Genomic DNA, 18904 nt, shown 5'->3' on the forward strand with positions numbered 1-18904 from the left:
ATCTTTTAAAGAACTGTGGATTCTTCTTGTCTGGGAAGCCCACTCCTGAGTGCTTGAGTCTGATGTGGCAGACTCAAGAGGAATTATGCTGCTCAGTAGACTCCACAAATGGTAGAGCCCAGTGATCTTAGGTTCAGGGTCCAAGGACAGCTTATGACAATGGGGAAGTGTTTCTGATTTCTTATTGCTGTTGTGTCTTTTGAAACCCATTTGCAGAACTGCTTCTCTTGACTGAACAAGAAACGGCCTGTTTTTCTAGTGTATGTATAAGCTGTTGGAACAAGCCTATCTATTCTTCTCTGGCTCTGCATGGATTGATGAGACCAACATTAATTCCAATCTTTATAAGGAAGCTGTCCCTTTCCTTCCTACTGGAACTTTATCTAATGAGAGGTACCAATGTACTGACCTCAGTTGTGGTCAGACATGGAGAGATTTATTAAAGCTGTGCTTCTAACTCCACCTCCAGTGATTAGTGGTTAATTATTAATATGAGTAATAAAATAAAAAATGGAATGAAAGACATTTTTCATACCTTAAATTTTTAAAAAATTGCTGATGATATGTACCAAGACATTTTCTTATTATCATTCCTTAATCCAACAAAATTTTATGGACTACTGTGTATAGAGTCAGACACTGTCCTATGCATGTGGTTTAAAAAAAAAAAAAAAAAAAAAAGAAGAAGAAGAAGAGGAGGAGGAAGACAAACACTCTGTGCTTCCAGAAATTCCATTTTAGTGAGTTCATAAGACTAGATTCTATTTAGATCTAAGAGCTAACTAATTATTATTTTGAAAGGCTTTTTGTCTATACAAGTCTGGGAAGTTAAGATCTACAAAGAGCCTGATATTATTATATGTGTTTTTAAACTGGAAATCATATTCCCCTGGCTGATGGTTAATCATGTGTTTAGAGAGTGGTAAGTGCTGTGGAAAAACAACAACAACAACAACAACAAAAAACTTACCAGATCTAGGGGTTGGAGGACTCTGGGCATGTTGTAGTTTTAAATACGACACTCAGAATAGGCCTGGGAGAAAAGATGACAATTGAATAAAGCTTATCATGGTGATTATCATAACTAGCATTCTGGCTAACTGCTTTTTGTGCATTATCTTCCTTAAGCCTTGCAACAGAGGTAGTCACTGAGGCTTGAAGAAGTTAATTATTTACCAGCATTACAGAGCTATTTACCAGAGGTGATAGAATTTAAACTCAGGACTATGTAATTAAGAGCCCAAGTTTCACTGTACTGTACATCTCTCAAAGCAATAGTTTGCAAGCTGTGTTTCGAGGGTCTACCGAGATTTGACTTGATATTAGTTTTTTTTTTTTTTTTTTTTTAAGCATCTATTGTTAGCCACATAGTTTTCAAGCTGTACTTTAAGTACAAATACACTGTAATCCACATATTAACATGTTGGATGGCTTCAACCTATTAAACAGTGGGTTAGATACATTTTGAATATATCTTTTTCTTCCTTGCATTTGATTGATGTATATATGCTTCATTTGTTAGGAATGTTTTGATTTTGTACAATTAAAATAATTCAAACTTTATCATGTCTGTTGTCATAAAATTGCAAAACAGCTCAAGCATAGCACAGAGGATAGGCCTATGAGAAAAGATGACAATTGAATAAAATTTATAAAGGTATATCCGCTGGTGACATGTTTTTGCATCACAGTGGAATCATGGAGAATCTGTTGATAAGGTAAACCATACCATTAAATGGCCATCAGAGTACTGTCCCTTAGGTTTCGATGCTTTTTGTCTGACTTAGATTTGAGAAAATCTAAGATATAATTAGTGTCTAAATATTGGTTTTATTTTAAGCTCTGGATTACCTAACTGAAGAATATCCAAAGATTACCCAGGAAATGAGTTCTTTTTCAAACTATCATTTGTAATTACTTACATAGATCAAATGTGTGCCTGTGTATTTTTAATTGTAGGAAAGCAAATCAGAATACTGAAATAAGTTCTAGTCTGTCCTTGACATGACTAGGAACAGTCTCATTATGTTAGTATTTATAGTTAAAATACATGTTGTAATAATTTAATACATTTTATAGTGATAATAAATACATGTCTAATAGACTGGACAATACATTTATAGAAATAGAGAATATTTTCACTTATTTACCCATTAAGAACTTAATACAAAAATATAGGTTTAAATCCACTGAAATAAATTGAAAGTTAATTTCTAAAATGATGAATACCTAAGAAAATAGAAAATAATATAGACTATCCAAAAGTGGCTCTAAATGAAACTAGATAATATTGCTCCTTTTCTGAACATAAATAGTCTAATGATCAAAATGACTGGTATTTTTCCTCACTTATTTTAATCTATAAAATTCTTCTAATAAGGAAGTAGAGTAGTAGCATGAAAACCTTCACAATTTCATTACTCAATCATAGAGTTCAGGCGATTGAACTTGGAAGGGAGCTACTGTCAGAATGGTGCAGAAAAAGGGGAAATTCACTTGAGTATTAAGTTGCCACTTCCATATCTACAGACCTCTGGGGGGGTTTCATTTTATGCCTCTCCCTCAACTCACTTGCAGAACCAAAGCTAAAGTTTAGCCTCTTATCTTGGTAGAATGGAGTGTTGTTTTCTTTTTTGTCTATACTATGAGAACTGGGCATTCTTAATATCATTTCTATAATTATTATTTTAACACCAGAGTGAATTGTCTTCAATGGTTGATTAAAATGTTGGAGATGATTTTATTTATGTGGAAATCATAACCTGATGTGGGAAAGTAAGACATAAAAATTAACTAAAAAACTTATTTTGAATTGAAAAGTGGAGCTACTGAAATAAAATATAAGATAATAAGAAAAAGGGCAAACCTAGCTTCTTCTACAAAAAAATAATTAAGGGCTTAAATGGGCACATGAAAGGTGTCTAACTTCAATTATGATGAAAGAAAGAAATACAAGATGAAAAATCATAATATCTCTTGCCAGTCAAGATTGGCAAACATGCAGGGGAGCAGATCTTCTCATGCACTTTGGTGGTCATGTGAATTAATGGTATTTTTACATGTTCATATGAGACTATTCATAAAAATTTAAGTTTACTTATTTCTTGACCTGGAAACAACATTTCTAGAAATGTGTCCTAAGGACATAATCATAAGCATCTGCAAATATCACCTATAATTTTTAGTGTAACATTTTTTATAAGTATGGGGAGAGAGTGAGATATTAAGTAATATACAATAATGGGGAATACAAGTTAAAATCATAAAATGAAATTTTGTATGCCTACAAAGTCACATTTTTGAGAAATTATTCATGATAAATTAAGAGAGAATAGTACAAAATAAGATATACACAGCATGATGCTCATTTGTGGATCTGTGCAATTATAGTAATACTCATCTAATAAGAGAACTAGAGGGAAATTGACTAAAATATTGCCTTTGAGTGATTTCATCTTTTTGCTTATTTGTACTTTGCAAATTTTCGGTAATAAAGATGCAATTTTTATTTCTTTATTTTTAATAGAAATTTTCAAACCTCTACTTTTTTCTAAAAAAAAAAATACTACTATAAATATCCATGTATCTGTCACTCTAGTTCAACAACTATCCACTATAGTTTTTTTTAAAAGAAAATATTAAAAGGGACTCAATTATTTGGAAACCATTTTCTGCAAGCCTCCTGGAACTACTTACTAGCAGTGATTCTTTGTAACAAATTTGTTACATCTTTCCTTGAAAAATATTTTGTTTCCATTTGTCCAAGTGCTAATTTCAGAACTCTAAGTAGCCAAAATTTTTTGAAGAGAAAGTTAGAGCATCTCAGTGTTTTTCATGAAAATAGAAAATTAATAATGATTTCTTTTTTTTTTTATCAAAGTGGGAAAAAAAAAAAGCTGTTTTCTGGCAGTGTGCATTGCTTCTTTAATCACATAGACAAGAAACTTTTGAATAGTAAGATCCAGAAGGTACTGTAGCCATCTGTGGGTTCTTTGGTACCTCTCTTCATCTAGCAGAATTTGGCAAATCATATTTTAGCAAAAGGGTCCTATCCACTCTGAAATAGGTTTGGGGAACAATTTCATTCTTGACTTACAATTTAACATATAATACATGCTATGAAAGCAGATGTGTATCAGAAGACTCTAGAAGAAGTTAAGAACACCATGGGTGTTCAAAAGGACTATGTGCTTGCATGCAAAAAAATGGACTCCCATGAATTGAAATATTTTCCTAATAAAGAATGACACAAAGAGATGCAAAACCCACTACCTAATATATTTATAACTTAAAACCTTTCTGCCAGACTCCTGTTTTTCTACCAGTCTTTAAAGGTACATTTTTTCACAATGTGTGTTAGTAGGAGTCTGTGCATTTAGATGGACTAACCCCTCTGGCAAACTTTAATGCATACTATTAAAAAAAAAAAAAAAAGATAAGTTACTTTTGGAAAGTGGAAAACTGTTTATTTCTTTTATTTTCATAAAGCACAGTACTGTGGTTCCAAGGTACTCAGTATAACTGGACCATAAAAATAATAAATGCATGACAACATGAAAATAAACATAATAAATGTCATGCTTTCACATGGCAAATTGTCAGTATCTATTGACATTTGTTCTTATGGCATCTATTAAGGCCACAAAATATTTATTAACTCTGGTTTGATTACACCGCTCCATTAACTTGGTAATTTCATTATACTTTAAGAGGGATTTTAGCTGCTGAATTTAGTTTAAATTTTATGCACAAACCCAGAAGTCCTTGGGCAATGAACACATTTCATATAAATCAAATAAATAATTAATGAATAAAAGCGATTTTGGTGGAGCAGAAAACAACGAATCTGGATCAGATAACTTTTTAATAACATACTGAGAAATTTCTCATGAAGATTATAGACGTAAACTGTGTCAGGTATATTCATAAGCTTGTTAGTAAAATATCATGTGGAAATACCCATGTCAGAGGAAAACATCACTGCAGTCAGAAAATAGATGTTTGGCCCAGGGTTCGAACAATAAAGAGGATGCTGGGGGTGGGGGTGGAGGGAAAAGCAGGAGGAAGTTTTCTTGTTTCTGAGCAAGATATAGAACTACTGTCAGACATCATCATTTCCCTGCTGAAAAATCTAACAAAACTTGCCAATAGGACTGGTTCAGAGAGAAAACAGGGAGCAGGGGCTTCTTTATCCTGTAGTCAGTCTTCCCAGTAAAATACACAGAACATAATCCTGTGTTATGTTAGCTGCTCTCCATTACAAATATACATCACACCTGGGTTTGACCTTTCTATTCTCTGTCCACTTTAATTTGTTCAATTTATTGTTCTTTTTGAAAGTCTTTAGAATGTTAAAAAAAAAAAAAGTGTTTCAAAGCTTTGAAACAAATGAGTAAACGTGTTCTATTTATCACACTGAGCAAAGCTCTTTGAATGTACTCAAGAGCTCTTGGATGAAGACAAACACTATCAGTTAAATAAATGAATGATTTCTTTGGGATCAGAACGTTTCAGCAGGAGCTATTAATTTTTATAAGCATTAACTCTGACAAAACTCTGTATATTTGATACAACCTATGTATCTGTTTAGTTCCCCCCACCAGGTTAACATCAAGAATAGAGCATCAGGCAATTCAGATAAAAATTATAGCATGTGGTAGAGTCTTTACAATGGTGGGAAGATAGGCCAAAAATTATGTTTGTAAATTTCTGAAATGATTTCCTCAAATGCATTACGGGCTAAGTGCTTTATACAGTGTGTATTGTTAGCAGGTGTTGGGAGTACTTTATTCCTCACACACAATGCTGACATTTTTTGCCTTTATACTCTTTAAGGGAACAAGCAGCATAATTGGAATTCCTTAGAGAATGATTTGTTAGTTATTTTGGACCTTTACAAGGAGTAAATGGTAAATAAGAGCTGAATTTTTGGACATTAGTATCTATTGGTTCAGCAGATTATACTGTAAATTTTAAAAAGGAAGGGCAATTTAGGCAATGATACTAACAGCTGTACAGTTATTGTGTAATAGTGGCCCACCTGGGCTGAATTGTGAATTGCAAAACAAAGCTGAATGCTTTCAATTCCATGATGTATTATGCTACAAGGGAAGCTCTCAGCTAAGCAAAATGTAGAGCTACTGTCAGACCATCCTGCTGCCAAATTACTACTGCACTGAAAAATGACTATGGTGATATCACTTGGTGAGATCATCACAGTCTACTTCTCTTAATGTTTCCATCATTTCTGATCCCAATTTTACATCTCAACTATTTATTTTCAGTAATGAAGTATTTTTTCCTCCTTCACTTTGGTAGAGCTTATATTAATTAAAAAACAAACAGGAAAACAAAACCTTTTCAGCTCTTTGAAAATGAGAACACATGCAGTTTCCTCCTTCCACTATAAACAGTGTACTAGGTGAGCAATGTCTAGGAAATGGGTTACATGCTATGACTACATATGGAACGTGCAATTCATCTGCATGAAGGAGAATGTGCTTATGGGTGAAACTCAGCAAAAGTAAGTCTACTTGAGCTTAAGAATGTACTATAGTTAAGTGAATAATTAATTCTGAAGTTGTAATTCTACAACTTCATTTAGAAAAATAAAGAAAAAACTGGGCGTGATGGTGCATGCCTACAATCCTAGCAGCTCAGGAGGCTGAGACAGGAGGATCACCAGTTCAAAGCCAGCCCCAGCAATGGTGAGGCACTAAGCAACTCAGTGAGACCCTGGGTCTAAATGAAATACAAAATAGGACTGGGGATGTTGCTCAGTGGTTGAGTGCCCCTGAGTTCAATCCCAGTACCCCTCCCAATACACACACATACACACAAAATAAAGAAAAAAATATGTCCTACATTTACAAGACCTCAAATCTGCATGTGAGTAATTTTCCTCCGTACTCTCTAGCATTGAAGAGAATAATGGAGTCTTCCAGAAACATGAGTTCTTAGAAAAGGAAGGAGTTGAGACAGAGGGAAACCATGTGGTCTTGCTGTGAATCATCACAAATACGAGCCAAAGAAAAGCTGGGCATGATATCAAGCACTGTTTTCTTTCCTGGTTTTGCTAAATTTGGCTGAGTTTTGCAAACACTTGAGGGGAAGTTCAGAGTTCTGCATTTGATTCCTAGATCTTTGTATGACCCTGAGAAATCACTTAAGCTTACAGATGTGTTTGAGATGGCTGTTAAACCACCTTTCAAAATATATCAGTAATATAAAGTGTTCATTTGGGTGATTCTCTTCATACACACTCAAACAAAAGCGTGGAAACAGTGATATTATATTCTGATGCAAAGAATAATTCAATTCTTAAAAAGCCAAATGGCTGCCTGAATAAATCTGTTAATCAGTTTTCTCCTTACTTGTTTTCTTTCAGTAATGTGGTTTCCATTATCCATTTCAATTCCGCTTCATTGCTGGTAAGCATCTGTTTTAAAATACAGTTAAAAATTGGTACTCTTGGTCCAATTCCAAGGGGCAAAATCAGCAGGAATAAGTAATCCCACAGCCTTAAGAAGAACCTTCTAAACCATGAAAAAAAAAAAAAAAAAAAAAAAAACAAACCAATAAGTACTAAACTTTGAATAAAAGAGCCATAAATGAGTCTGGAAGCCTCATTTACATTGTAATGTGCATACCAGCATGATGTCATTATCAATTAGTGTGAGTATTTTCTAACAGCCATCTATTCTGAGTATGTAGTCATTTAGTTTATGGTTATGATTGTGGTGTGTGTGTATTGGTATGACAGAACTAAAGCAGCAATGTCCACGGAAAGTAGTAATACAGACAATATTTATGTCAGCCATGAATCAGTCCTACTTCATTTAATGTTATTTATTGATACAAGGTAAATATAGTACCTCAATAATCTATGTGTGTTGAGCAGAATAATAAAATCTGGCTGTAATATAATCTTTCTACTCTATGAGTTAAAGCAAAAAAAATGTACATATACATGCACACACACACACACACACACACACACACACACACACATATATATGTGGGCTATTTTTTTTTTTCTTTTTGTCAGTCCTATTATAAATGTAATTTTCCCTTTTGGGTTTTGGAATGCTATAGGTATTATTGAGACTAATATTTCATTCTCTGGTTTTTGTCTTGCTCAATCTCTGCCTTTTGATTATGTTTCAAGAGTCCTGGTACATGAATTAGTGAGGTGAAGTCTGAGGTGCAAGGTGAACCTGTCCTTCAGAGTTTAAAGTTTGTTCTTTACAACTCTGAGAGACTATAGGGCATTTATAGATGAGTAAGCAATTTTGATGAAATACTATACATTTTAGATCTAGTTTCTTGGTATTAGGCTGTCTTTTGAAATTTTATTTAATTTGTTTCTACTTCCCTGTATTTACTTTGAAATATTCCATTGGATTTTTTCCCTTTAACTTCATCTGTTTCGTTGCATTTCTACACATGAACTCATCCCAATGATTAGTAAATATTTTTTGATTTATAATTTCAGAATATAAATACTTACAATAACTAAGACTCATCACGAAAAGACAACCAATTTGTTAATGTGTTTGTGGAGAGTATTTCTAAATATTTCTGAGAGTATATAGAAGGCTGGCACTGTGCTGCATACCTGTAATCCTAGCCACTCGGGAGGCTGAGATGGGAGGATCGCAAGTCCAGAGCTAGCCTCAGAAACTAAGTGAGGTTTTTAAGCAACTTGGTGAGACTGTCTCAAAATAAAAAATAAAAAGGACTGGGGATGTGGCTCAGTGGCCAAGCACCTCTGGATTCATTCCCCAGTACCAAAAAATAGAAACAAACAAACAAAAAGCAAACATGTAGATAGAAAGATCCAAGATCACCTGACAAAAGTACATCTAATTTAGGGGGAAAAAAAAAAAAGGCTCAAGACTCACAATGGCGGTTTGTTTACCTATGCAATAAAGGAAAAAGAAAAAGTAGTAAGTAAACAGAGCAAAGAAACAACAACAAATCCCTGTTCCTGGACTCTAAATAAACTTTTTTTTTAAACTGGAGACACTGGTTTTCCTTGGGCAGCAGTATGCAGCCAGCCTCTGTTCTCTCAGGCTGAGGCTGTGGGACTTCCTTGTGAGCACACTGCAGTTTGGTGATCTGTGTAATGCTCTGTGTCTTTGTTAATCGCACAATGGAAGGATTCAACTTACTGAATCATTTGCTTTATTACAGTTACAGAACAGCACTGTAACTGCCTTGTGGGAACTTTCTCAGAGGGAGTTATTCTGGAGGTAGTCACTATGTAAATACATCTCTTCAATTCCTGTAAACGGCACCAGGACATTCTGCTCCAACTCAGTTAAAAAACAGAATGACACTTTTGATGAGCTCTGCTGGTGGAGGTCTCTTCTGCTGCAGTTACTAAGTTCATGGTGTTAGCATGCTAAATTGCTAGAGTGGTAATTGAATTAGGTCATGTATGTAAGAGTGCTTCAGTGCAGTGACTGGTAGATGGTGAGCATTCAACACATGCTAACCATCTAGCAATGTACTGGCTGTCAGCCATGTTTACATCATAGGCTACATTTTAAATGGGTCGCCCCCTATAACTGCTTAGTTTAAAAACTTGAATGTGCCTCATTTATTTTCCAGGACACAAAAGTGTATTTAAAAAATTACATAAAACTCTTCCACCTGATCCCACCCTCTCTCTCTGTTTCCTAGACTCTCCATCAGGAAGGATCCTAACTTGTGTCATGTCAGTCTCTTCTGTTTTACCATCCTTTTTCTGCAACCTATAAGTACTCTCATTTCCTTCTAAGCCTCATCCATAAAACATAACATTTTTCCTTGCTCCATCTTTCTGTTTAAGTGATTGACTTTGGTTTTTTCCTTTCTTTTATAGCCAAACTTCTTCAAAAGGTGTCTACTTAATATCACCTCCCAACTCCCTATAAAACAACACATGATATGGCAATATGACTATAAAGTTACCATGGCATGTATGGTTTTGGGAGGATCAGTTACAAATTGAGTGTCAATTGGAAAAAAGATGCCTCTGTAACACATTCTCCCAATATCTAAATTGTGAGAATAATTATTAAGAAATTGTCTTACATTCTGTGGGTGTTGCCAAGACAGGCAAATCATGGGTGATTTCTATCTTCAACCCAAGTATAACCTACTCATGGAACGATAGCTAAGAAGGAAAGGGAGGGCCAGGTGAGAAGTCTGGGTAATGTGGGTTATAGAGTCAAATAAAACAGACTCCACAATGCATGTCTCCACATTTGAGATCATCTGAGGCTGGCTAGGATCATGGAGATGCTGATTTCTGAGGTTAAAAACAGACACTCTTTAGTTGGGAGGGGGTGGTGGCAAGATCACATCTGGGTTTAAAGGGTGGGTCCAGTGTGACAAGGTTCAGATACAGCTCCAGATGAAGGACTGGTGTGTAAATACAGTGAATGATGGGAAAAGGTAAATTTTGGTAGACAGAGAGGAGTAATTTGATCAAGAAAGAAAATTATTATAGGAGAGTGGTATGCCTTTTTGGGTACTAAGGTTTGATCCCAGGGGTATTTAACCACTGAGCAACATCCTCAGCCCTTTTTTATGGTTTATAAGAGACAGGGTCTCATTGAATTGCTTAGAGCCTCTCTAAATTGCTGAAGTTGACTTTGAATTCCTTACCATCCTGCCTCAGCCTCCCTAGCTGCTGGGATTACAGTGTACCACCACACCCAGCTGAGTGATATGCTTTTCAATAAATATGTTCCTGGAAAGTGAAAGAAAATAAAGTTCAATGCTTTTAGTTCTTTAAAAATAATGACAACTGGAGAGATCCAAGATGGCAGAATAGAGGAGGTCTCATTCCTGGGTGCCTTATGGTGTGAAACCAAGGCAGATTCTCCAAAAGGTGGGTGAACATAAAAAAGAGGGGGGACCTTACTGGAACCTAAAACTGGACATTCAGGGACACAGAACATTGAATATAATAAAAAAGGAAAAAAATTCACAGCAGCACAGCCTCTGCCACGGCTGGGCCAGAAGCTCTAGCCAGAGAGGGCCCTTCATGAGCACAGTAGAGGGATAAAGGAATTAAAGGAATATGCATTTTTTGGAAGGCCCATGGCATGACTGGGTACAGAGTGTTTGGAGACCAAGGATATTGCCCAAAAAACCTGAAGAACTCACTGCACAATATCCATGTATGGAGAAAGAAGCTGCCATCTCTCCAGGCAGCATGCAGAGGACAAAGAAAGGAACCATTTTGCAGTTGTGGCTAGGAACGGTAACTGAGGAAGCTGATTCCTGACAAACCCAAGTCTGACCCAAAATACAGGCCCAGTAAACACACACTGCATTACATGGAGTGTGCTTTAGTGACCAGGAGAAAAATCAAATATGCAGCGAGGTTTACACAAGGAACAACTGGTCTCAGAAACCCACCTGGCTCTACCCTCCCCCTCCAATCCAACTGCTTGCAGGACCAGCTGGGAGAAATGCATCTGGCAGGGAATTCAGAAGGAAGGGGTGGCGAGAAATTGAAGACTGAACCGAGGACCAAGAACATTGGGTCTGCACTGGATTTAGGAGTCTAAGAACTATCTCCTCCACTACATGAGTGGAACCCAGGGGAGGTTCCTGGGGTACAGTCTTCCAGCGTGGACCAGCAAGTACTGGGAGCTGGAGGTGTGCTGATTTTAAATCTCCAGACCAATTAGCATTCAGCAAAGAGCCTGGAGCCTGCTTAAGCCTAAACTGTGCCTCCAGGACATCCATCTACAGGATTACCCTCCTCACTCCAGCAACCCAGAGGGTGGAGCATCACACTCCAGAAGACCTCACCTAAAACTGCTGAGGAAAGAAGCTGAGAAAATTTTGAACTCCAATGGAAAGAATTCTTTAAATTTTCATCAACATTTTTTTCTCTTCTTCTTCTTCCTTTTTTTTTTTTTTTTGATTATTTTTCACTGTTTATTTCTGACATTAATGGTACATGAACATTCATATAATTTCCTATTTTGTTCTCATCTTAATAGCATTTTTGAGGCCAGTTATTGTCCATGGATTAGTTTTCTGTGAACTAGGATGTTTGACTAGTATATTTTAGTTTTGTTTTGTATTTTTCTTTTTAATTTTTTTTTAAAAAATTAGCTTTATATATATTTTTTTCTCCTACCAATTAGTTTCCATTGATTCTCTCTTTTCTTCTGCTACCAGCCAATCTCTATTGTTCTCTTTAATCTCTTACTTCTGTCTTCTCTCCTCCTCCTTCATTATCATCACATCCTATATCACTTCTGTTTTCTCCATGTCCACCATTTGAACATGTAAAATCCTTTTGCAAATTTACTGTTTTCATTATAGGCAATAACTGATCATATCGTTTGTTTATTGTGACAACTAACATTTTATACATCATAGTAAGAGATATTTGGTGTAATTTTGTATATTGTTTGGACAGGTTGTTGTTATTATTTGTCTCCCCCTAAGCAGTGAGATACTGGAACACTATAAGTCCACAGGGACACTATAAGTCCACAGGGTAGAAACTCTACTGCTTCAGATCCATACTGTTAGATGGGTAGACACACAAACAACATGAAAAAGCAAGGTAACAAATCACCCCAAGCATACCAAAATACTCCAATCACCATCAATACCACAGAATCCATCAACACCACAGTGGTAGAAATGTCAGAGAAGGAGTTCAGAAGTTAAATTAATCTGAGAAGGAAAGGGTTATGTAAGAGAGCAAATACAGGGGGCAAACAATCACTTCAATATGGAGATATTCTGAAAAAAACAAACAGAAATCCTTGAAATTAAGGAAGCAATAAACCAAATTAAAAATTGAATAGAAAGCATCATGAACAGACTAGATCACTTGGAAAACAGGACCTTAGGCAATGAAGACAAAATATATAATCTTGAAAATAGAGTGACCCAAGGAGAGAAGATATTAATAAACCATGAACAGAACTTCCAAGAATTATTCGATAACATGAAAAGATCAAATTTAAGATTTATTGAGCTAGATGAAGGCATGGAGATACAAATCAAAGAAAGCAAAAATCTTTTCAATGAAATATCAGAAAATTTCCTAAATCTAAAGAATGAGATGGAAAATGAAATTCAAGAGTCTTAGAGGATCCCAAACATGCACAAGTACAATAGATCCATGTCAAGTCACATTATATTAAAAATGCCTAGTATACAGAATTAGGATAGAATTTTAAAGGCTGCCAGAGAAAAATATCAGATTACATATAGGGGGAAGCCAGTATGGATTTCAGCTGATTTTTCAACCCAGACCCTTAAAGCTAGGAGGTCCTGGAATAACAAACCAACCTCTGAAAGAAACTGGATACCAACCAAGAATCCTATATGCAGCAAAATTAAACTTCAGATCTGAAGATGAAATAAAAACCTTCTATGATAAACAAAAATTAAAAGAATTTGCAACCAGAAAACCTACACTTTAGAATATACTCAACAAAATATTCCATAAAGATGAGATGAGAGAAACAGTAAAAACCAGGAAAGGGAGAGACTACATTAAAGGAAGAGTCAATCAAAGGAGAAACTAATTCAAATTAAAAACTAGAAATAAACCAAGATGACTGGCAACATAAATGATATCTCAACAATAACCTTGATCATTAATGGCCTAAACTCATCAATCAAGAGACATAGACTAGCAGATTGGATTAAAAAACAAGACCTAACAGTATGCTGTCTCCAGTAGACTCACCTCATAGGCAAAGACATCCATAGACCGCAGGTGAAAAGACGGGAAAAAGCATATCACTCACATGGATTAAGTAAACAATCAGGGGTTTCTAGCCTCATATCAGATAAAGTGGACTTCAAGTCAAAGTTAATCAGAAGGGACAAAGAAGGACATTTTATACTGCTTAAAGGAATTATGCATCAACAAGACATAACAATTGTAAATATTTATGCCCCAAACAATGGAGCATCTATGTACATCGAACAAATCCTCCTTAACTTCAAGAATCAAATAGACCACAACACAATAATGCTGGGTAACTTTAATATGCTTCTGTCAGCACTGTATAGATTCTTCAAACAAAAACTAAATAAAGAAGCTATAGAAGTAAAGACACAATTGATAATTTAGACTTAACAGACATATATAGAATATTTCATCCATCAATGACTGAATGTACTTTCTTCTCAGAAGAACATGGATTCTTCTCTAATATAGACCATGTTATGTAAGCGATCATATATGTTGGCATAAAATTGTAATGTTACCTTAATATATTTTTAGCATCTATAGGGTTATTTTAATAGCTCCCTTTCCATTGATACTAATTTTTGTGTTTTTACTTTTTTCTTGAGTAGACTTGTTTGATTTTTATCAAATTTTAGCTGTATTATTCCTCCTCTATTTCATATATTTCTGCTCTTATTCTTATTTTTTCTTCCTACTACATAATTTTGAGAATCATTTGATTCTAGCTTCTTTCTGATACAAGTACTTTAAGGTATAAATGTTGAACTGAGTACTATTTCATCCCACAGATCCTGATATTTTAAACTTTTATTATCACTTAGTTTAAAGCACTTTTTATTTATTTTTCTTGTGCTTTCTTCCTTGACTTCTGAGATATTTATGAGTACACCATTTAATTTTGAAATAGCTGACATGTGGGTGTGAGGTTCTATATACCTTAAGGTGATTGATTTCTAATGTAATAAATCATGCACGAAACACAGTCTATATAATTTCAAATTTAAAAAAGTACTGAAAATGCTTTTTATATTGATAGTATTGGTTACATATATGTCATAACTGATCAAATTACATACTTCAAATATGTGCATTTTATTGTCCTTTAATTTTGCCTCAATATAGCTATGGAAAAAATGAGGACAACTGAATCTCTCATTAATAAGTGAATGCTAAGTAACTAGGTTCCCATAGTTTCATTTTGCCTTACTGTAGATAATTGCATCAACTTTTTCAGACCTTTAGCCATCATTTGCGGCTTAAATAATTATCTGGCACTTGCCAGTAAATATACTAATAATGAAGGTGCTGTTATATAGAATTCAGAATGTTGTTGAGTTTCTGGATATTATTTCAATAAATTATTTGGATTATATTCATATCAGCCCAATTTTTACTACTATCTTAATAAATTCCTGTGCTATATGGTACTCAGTGGGGCAAATTTAGGGGGGAATTGTAACATATTCATAAATTACTAGGGATTTCTCAGGTCCTGGATTGTTTTCTAATTCTGCAAAGTTGATAAAATTGTTAAGAACAAGGCTAAAAGGGCACAATTAGTCCAACTTCCTAAGAATGTATCTTACTCCTTGAAATCACCTATCAGATTTTACATGGCCAGTGGTTCATTTAATTAAAAAAAAAAAAAAAAAAAGACTCGTTCTGTTCACTAGACAAGACCCAAGAGACATGAAATTATCCATGTGACTTTTAGTCATCCACAGACCCATTGTGCTTTTTTATTGCTCCGTAGCCCCATTTTATTGACATCTATATGTCAATTTGTCAAATCGGGTTATTCTGTGTAATGTTACAAAATATTACTGATTTTTTTCTTATGAAAGTCTATATTCCTTTAAAGAGGTTTTGTAAAATAAACACCCCTTAGTAATTTGGGAAGCTGATGGAGGTGGTTGCTAGAGCTCTGAGACTCGGGTTGAAGGTGTGGACAGAATGCACTTGCTGGTCTGTACCCAACCTAGTGGATGTCTAAAGAGGATGGAGTATTATTGTAACTGGAAACACTAAATTCAGTCTTAATTCAGTAACTTGATATTAGCTTTTCATTTAAAATGGCAGTAGCAGAGGAACACTGTGGCACATTCGTTCACCTGGGATCCTTTGAAAGCAATCAGTCAGGATAGATTTCCCTTTTAACATCTGAAATTGACTTGGAACCACTGTGTCAATTTGAAGACAGTGTGTTGATAATAAAATAATAAGATTCAACAATAAATAATCATTTTTTTTCCCGATTTTCCTATTTGGAAATTCAAAAATCATGAAGTAATTGGCAGGAAAACTCTCAGTGTTAGAAATAACATATTTTAAAGATCTACATTATGTAACATAGCAGCATCAGCCAACAATTGATCAGAAAAATTACAGCTAGACCAAACAGTGTTGTAGACATGAAGGAAAATCAGTCATATTTCTTTGAGTAAAATATTTTTTTCCATGGTTGTATTATTTCATGGATTAACTTATCTGGGGATCAAAATCATCTAACCATGGTTCAAAAAATTTTTAAATGAAATTATAAAAGGAATATATACTTAATTGTAACTCAAAATCAATGATTTTGTTTCATATTTAAAGACTGAAAATGTAACTTCAAATGAGATTGTTGTGAAACCTTTCCCTGACAAGGCTTGACAGACTTTTAAGATGCGGAAGTTAAGAATTGTTCAATTCCAAACTGTTCAATATCACTAATCATCAGTGTTTTAATAAAACTAAACCAACAAGATATCACTACATGTCTATTGAAATAGCTATTAAAAATGAGAAAAAAATGGTTAGGATGTGCATACTGTTGATGAGTATGTAAAAGTACATATACTGTGGAAAACAGTATGGATTGTCCTCAAAAATTTCAAGTAGAACTACCATATGATCCAGCTGTCATCCAACTGAGAATATGTCCAAAGGAAATGAAATCAGTATGTCAAAGAGATATCTGTATTTTCAAGTCTCTTTCAGCATTATTCACTGCAATCAAGATACAGAAGCAACTTAAGTGTCCATCAGTGGATGAATGGATAAAAGAAAATGTGGCATATACTTAATGAAATACCATTCAGCCTTAAAAAGGAAAGAAATTCTGTCACTTGCAATAATATGAATGAACCTGGAGAAAATTAAGTGAAATAAACCAGGTACAGAAAGCCATAGTGAGACTAGATGATCTCATTTAAACTTGAAGTCTAACGAAGTTGGATGCATAGAAGTAGACAGTAGAATGGTAGATGGAGAGGAGTTGGGAGAGGTCAAAGGATACATGATTACAGTTAGACATGAGGAATAAGTTCAAGAGATCTATTCTACACCACGTTGACCACAGTTAATAGCAGTGTAAGTTGTCCTTGAGAATTTCTAAGAAAGTTGATTTTGAGTGTTCTTACTGCAAATAAATATGTGAGGCAATACGTATGTTTTTTAGTTTGATTTGGCCATTCCATAATATGTCCTTACTTCAAAACATCATATTCTACAGCATAGATACATACAATTTTTGTTAATTAAAAAAAAGTCTAAAATATGTTAAAAAAAAAAAAAAAAGAAAAAGAATATTCAGCTCACCAGACCATTTGCAAGGTGGGGAGCCTGAGGGTCAGAGAATAGCTGAATTGCTCAATTTCTTGCAAGTAGGCCACATGTCTTCCCTGAACCACCTTGCCATGTACCTGAGGGCTTGGGATTCTAAAAGTTCTCTTAGATTCTTTCTTAATTTTGTTATGCCTTGGTACCATGTGGTTCTTTGATCACTGTTTTTCTTGTGAGTGAGGTATGTATTTCCAAAGGAATGTACATTACTTTTTTTTAACAGTATACTTTAATATCAATCAGTTATTTTTCATGTACTCAAGCTTACAGACAGGGTGGGTTTGGAGCATGAGATTTACTGATCTACAGGCATGGATTCACGTCCAGGCCCTGAGACTTGCTTAGTGACATTTGACCCATTACTGAAACTAAGCCTCAGTTTCCTTATGAATCGCATAGCATTTGTTTATTATCATAAGTATGAGTAGTCAATATTATTGCTCTTACTATTATTTGATAAGTGTCCATTGGCCAGTTGAATATGGAAAAAAATTTCTGGGGCTTCATTACTACCTTTAAAAATATTTCTTATTCCACATTGTTAAAACAGTGATAGTGACAGTATTTCGAGACAAAATTTATAAAAATGCTATGAAGCACATTTCAAAATTCTGAATCTGGAAGATGATATTTAAAGTTTTGAAACCAAAGACAAATTATTGGCATTATTTTGTGTTATAGTGTAACTGAAATTTCTTCTTTGGAAAAGAAGTCTCATAGAGCAAAATAGAAATGAGATTGGAATAAATTCACTTGAATCATTTTGGCCAAATATATAGTTTCTACTTTTAGTCAAACCATAATGTCATCTACATGTAATCCTTCTTATTTCCCCACATATTATTTAGCAGATATTAGCCAAGTGTTTTAGAAAGCTTTTTTGCTGTTGTGACTAAAAGCATCTGACCAGCTCAATTGTAGAGGAGTAAAAGTTTATTTGAGGGCTCACAGTTCAGAGGTCTTAGTCCATAGAAGGTTGGCTCCATTCCTTGGGGTTTGAGGTGAGGCTGAACATCATGGCAGAGTGTCTGGTAGAGGGAAGCAGTTCACCTTAGATCAGGAAGTAGAGAAAGAGTCTCTACTTGCCAGATACAAATATACACCCAAAGCCATGCCCCAATTCCCACCTCTTCCAGGCACACCCTACCTCTTCAGTTATCACTCAATTCATCTCTATCAGGGGATTAAATCACTGAATAGGTTAAGACTCTTACAACCCAATCTTTACTCCTCTGAACTTTCTTACATTTTCTCACATGTGAGTTTTTCGGGGCCACCTCACATCAAAACTATAACACCAAGTTAGAAATTCTTTCCTGTTACCATCAAGGAAATATATGTTCTCTATTCTGACGTCATCTAAACATTTATGAATCTCACCAATGAATATGAGAGTACAAAAGTTATCTAAACTGTGGAAAAGTGAAAAGTAATTATGAAAGTATAAACTGAAGTAAAAGTATAAACTGAAAGTAATTACGTCTACAAGGTAGATTGTATCTTCATGGAGAATGTACAGCTCACCAACAGAAAACATAATTACAGAACCATATGAGTCCAAAGCAC

At 34.8% G+C, this 18904-nt stretch overlaps 1 protein-coding gene across 1 annotated transcript in view; it reads right to left on the reverse strand.

Annotated features, from left to right (window-relative positions):
- CABCOCO1 (ciliary associated calcium binding coiled-coil 1) overlaps positions 1-18399 on the reverse strand; it is a 155123-nt gene extending 136724 nt beyond the window's left edge. The window contains exon 1 of the mRNA XM_079138547.1: positions 18288-18399. The gene's annotated coding sequence lies outside the window, so the exon portion shown is untranslated. The remainder of the gene's footprint in view (positions 1-18287) is intronic.
- Positions 18400-18904: the final 505 nt, after the last annotated feature.

The sequence above is a fragment of the Sciurus vulgaris genome (assembly GCF_902686455.1).
Source record: "Sciurus vulgaris genome assembly, chromosome: 4".
Classification (NCBI taxonomy): Eukaryota; Metazoa; Chordata; class Mammalia; order Rodentia; family Sciuridae; genus Sciurus; species Sciurus vulgaris.